At 42.8% G+C, this 4,695-nt stretch overlaps 1 protein-coding gene across 1 annotated transcript in view; it reads right to left on the bottom strand.

Moving 5' to 3' along the window:
- Positions 1-4,695, bottom strand: part of TNFRSF19 (TNF receptor superfamily member 19) — a 65,828-nt gene that overhangs the window by 50,517 nt on the left and 10,616 nt on the right. The gene's annotated exons all lie outside the window — the stretch shown is intronic.

Below are 4,695 nucleotides of genomic sequence, written 5' to 3'. Positions count from 1 at the left end.
ACTATCGCCAGCTTAGAGCAGAATTACGGCACTTTCTTCTCCAACTCAGCTGGTCATCTGAGTGCTCAGAAGCTAGAGTCGGGGAAATATGTAGACACCTACTCACTTATCAAGGCAGAAAATAAGTGCTTTGATAAGCAATAGAACACAAGGACAGCTGCATACGAAATGTCAGAAGCTTACAACATCCGTAGAGAAACTTGGAATGGTTAGCTGTTTATTACTGTCTGAGAGAGGGAAGATGCTTACACACGCTTATAAGAACACTAAATCCTTGTTTGGATCAAACCCGGTGATACTAAAGGTCTCAAGCATCTCTAGATTTGGCCATCAGAACCCAGAATTGCTTTCCAAGGACGGGCTCCACAGACGGCTCTTTGACCTGCATACAATCATTTCCACAAGTTCAAGCACTAAATCAATCACAGCATGTCATATGATGGCGTTATAATGCAATCACAAAAAGAATGCTATAGACAAGTGTTCATGATAGTTTAAAAAATAAGTTATAAAACAGAATGAGAAATATGATCCCATTTCTTACAAAAACATTAACAGTAAGTACTAACATTTATCGGGGGCCTCCTCTATGCCAGGATCTCATTAATTCACCCTCCCCCACAACGAGGAAAGCGCTTCCCATGCTCCTATTTCCTGGAAGGGAGTATGGGGTTTCCCAGAAGGCATGCACCTTAACCAAAGAGACATTGCTAATGTCAGAACCAGGATTTGAACCTACACGGTTTTTAAATTAATTAATTAATTCATTTACTTATTTATTATATAGTGCTTTACAATTTTCAAAAGTTTCACACACATGATTTCATATAATCCCATAATAATCCTTTTTAAAAAATCCTGGGCTTCCCTGGTGGCGCAGTGGTTGAGAGTCCGCCTGCCGATGCAGGGGACACGGGTTCGTGCCCCGGTCCGGGAAGATCCCACGTGCCGCGGAGCGGCTGGGCCCGTGAGCCGTGGCCGCTGAGCCTGCGCGTCCGGAGCCTGTGCTCCGCAACGGGAGAGGCCACAGCAGTGAGAGGCCCGCGTACTGCAAAAAAAAAGAAAAAAAAAATTCCTCTATCCCTATATTGCCCCTCTCCCTCCCTCTCCCCACTGGAAACCACTAGTTTATTCTCTTTTATCTGTTGAGTCTGCTTCTTTTTTGTTTTACTCACTAGCTTGTTGTATTTTTTAGATTCCACATATAAGTGATATCATACAGTATTTGTCTTTCTCTGTCTGACTTACTTCACTTAGCACAGTGCCCTCCAAGTCCTTCCATGTTGCCACAAATGGCAAAATTTCTTTCTTATTTATGGCTGAGTAATATTCCATTGCATATACGTGCCACATCTTCTTTATCCATTCATCTGTGGACGGGCACTTAGGTTGCTTCCATACCGTGGCTATTGTAAATGGTGCTGCTATGAACACTGAGTGCACGTATCTTTTCAAATTAGTGTATTTGTTTTTTTCAGATGTATACCTAGGAGCGGAATTGCTGAGTCATATGGTATGAACCTACATGGTTAATTCCAGAGCCAGACCTCATACCACTACACTCTGGGACTTTCAGGCACTTTATGTGACATATACACAGGAAGATGTCTGAAAGATTACATATCAAATGTTAACACGGTTATCTGCACTATGTGATGGTTTCTACAGAACACTGGCCATTAAAAAGAAAATCAGACAGCAGCTCTCGAGCTGCAAACAGAGCCCCACATGGAGGGCATGCTGGGAGCCCACACACAGCCAGATGGGCAGCGGTGGGGGGAGGGGGAGGCGGGCAGGGCTCCCACTCACAGCCTCAGCTTCCTCATTGGGAACCACAGAAGCCAGAACACAGATCCAGCGAGGTCAGAATTCTCGTTTCTCCGTAAAATTTATATATTTAACTTCTTTATCCATATTTTTATACAAAGTCAACTAAGCAGTACTTATTGGCTGAAAATTAAATCAAAACCAACACACACACACACACACACACACACACACAAAGATACAAATGAACTTATTTACAAAACAGAAATAGACTCACAGACAAATGTATGGTTACCAAAGGGGAAGGGTGGGTGGAGGAAGGGATAAATTAGGAGGTTACGGTTAACATATACACACTACTATATATACAATAGATAATCAATAAAGACCTACTGTAGAGCACAGGGAACTCTAGTCAATATCTTGTAATAACCTGTAAGGGAAAAGAATCTGAAAGAGTATATATAGACATACATATATATGCATGTGTATATGTATAACTGAATCACTGTGCTGTACACCTGAAACTAACACGACATTGTAAATCAACCATACGTCAATAAAAAACAAAAAACCAACACAAAGAATAGTATTCCCTGTACTCAATAAGCCACTCAATAAAGGATATGAGCAATGACACTTCAATCCAGACCTCACTAATGAACTCACTCACATTTGGGAGGGGCTATCCCTTCCCTTCCCCCTCCAATTTCTCTGCCCGTCTTTCAAATGTGTGTCTTGAACAAGCACAGCAAAGGGCAGGGGAGGAAAACAAAGCAGAAGGTCAGCACCTTCCTAACCCTGAGGGCTCCAGCTAGACAATGTTCTGAACCAAAGGCACAGACAGGAGCAGGGGGGAAAAAATTTTAAATACTAATCCACAAATTAGAATTTCTTTAGAATTGTTAGCAGGGATTATCTTTTGGGGGGGGGGTAGTGGAATTATGAGGTGTTTTCAGTTTTTATACTTCTGTAATGATTTGATTTCTTGCACAAAGCATCTCTAGTAATCAGGAAAACAATACGGACACACACTGAGAAAGAATTTCTTGGGATGTGTACTTGGTCTTGGCAGGAGGGAGGCCACTGCTATTTTGGGGGGCTGTGCACAGCAGTGGAATCCGCAGCAGGACAGCGTTAGCTGCTGAGAGAGCCCCAGGCATCCAAAGGCTTTCTTCAGCCACAGAAGGGAGCCTCCCAGCCCGAGTCCCAGGATCAAAGCGCGTGCACATGACATCCGGGGCGGGACCTCCTCACTCACAGGCTGGGCACATCCCTCAAAGTTCCCGCGGCAGCGATTTCAACATCACGCTTTGATCCAGGCAGCTGGGACTGTAAGGGTCTCATATACAGGTTAACACACAACAGAGGAGGAAAGAAAAAGGGAGGGAGAGGACGATAGGAAAACAAAGGGAAAGAGGTAGGCGTCTATGAACTGGTAGCAAACGTCAGAAATGCTGCTTTTCAAGCCAGGCTGATACAGGGGGAAAGTGTATATTTTCCTGCACTGGAGCCAAAGACACATCGGCCACTTGCCAGCTAAGTTATTTTGGGAACTCTCTGACCCTCAGACTCTTCATCTGTGAGATGGGATAACAATGCAGGCCCTGCAGGGTTACTCTGAGGAATAAAAGGGAAAACATATAAAGCCTCTAAACTCTAAATCAAGCACACGTGTCCGTAAATAAATGATACCGACGGCCATTACTATTTTGGATTCTCTACAGCCCAACAGACCGATTTTCTTGATTCCAGTATAATAAAGCTTCACTGGGGAATAAAGGGATCTTCAGACCCCAATTTTTTCTAGGCTACTTCAAACATCACTTTCCATCTAAAACATTTTTACTTAATAAAAATTTTTCTAAAACGAATCCCAAGTACCTCCTTTTGAAAATGGGTACATAAGATAGAATTTAACCTTTCCTGGTTGAATCCACTACTGCGCTGTGCCGTCATACAAAGAACTAGGCGGTCCTGGGTCTGTGGGGCCGTTCTGCTGTTCTAACGCCCCTGCCACGTGGTCGGCTGCCCTCCCTTCCTTCTGCTGAGCACCTCTGTCTACAGCCACTCACTTCCTCTCTCCAACCCTGAGAAACTAGAGAAATGATCTGACTAGAAATGAACTTGAAAGAATATACACAGGTGTGTTGACAGTTCCATCTCTTTCGAGAAAGAACATATACTTTAGTGTTGGGAAATCTTTGTGCTTCTTTTTTGATTCCTGGCCGTGTCTAGAGTTTATATTGTACATAAGGACCGCTCTGACCAATGAGTTTTTGCCATGTGTTGCTGTGGGTGATTTACATGTCATTAGATTTTATAGAATGAGGATTTCATGCAATTTTATTTTTTTTGGTTCATTCTACACTGGACCAAATCCTGTACAGAAAGAAAACAAAGCCAGGCTCCAAATGCATCATAGCTTGCCTTTAGTAACTGGATATTGGCTTACTATTTCTGCCTGCAGTTTATATGCTCTGGTGGCAGCTGTAGCAATTTTCTTTGGGGTAGATTTAGGTGAGGGGTTGAGATAAGGCTTTGTATCATCACTATCACAAAAGAGTACCAAAATGTACAGAGCAGGCACCATGAGCCATACTTGTACAGAGATAGATTATTTGGGGGAATTTTATTCCATATATATCTTCTCTCAGAAACAGACTCACAGACACAGAGAACAGACATGTGGTTGCCAAGGGGGTGGTGGGGGAGGGATGGAGTGGGAGTTTGCGATGAGCAGATGCCAACTAGTACGTGTAGGATGGATAAACAACAAGGTCCTACTGTATAGGGAACTACATTCAAAATCTTATGATAAACCATATGGAAAAGAATCTGAAACAGAACGTATGTATGTATAGCTGAGTCACTTTGCTGTACAGCAGAAATTAACACATTGTAAATCAACTACACTTCAATAAAATT

The sequence above is a fragment of the Physeter macrocephalus genome, chromosome 13, assembly GCF_002837175.3.
Source record: "Physeter macrocephalus isolate SW-GA chromosome 13, ASM283717v5, whole genome shotgun sequence".
Taxonomy (NCBI): Eukaryota; Metazoa; Chordata; class Mammalia; order Artiodactyla; family Physeteridae; genus Physeter; species Physeter macrocephalus.
The sequence above is the reverse complement of the archived record's forward strand: the minus strand, read 5'-3'. Positions and strand labels throughout refer to the sequence as shown.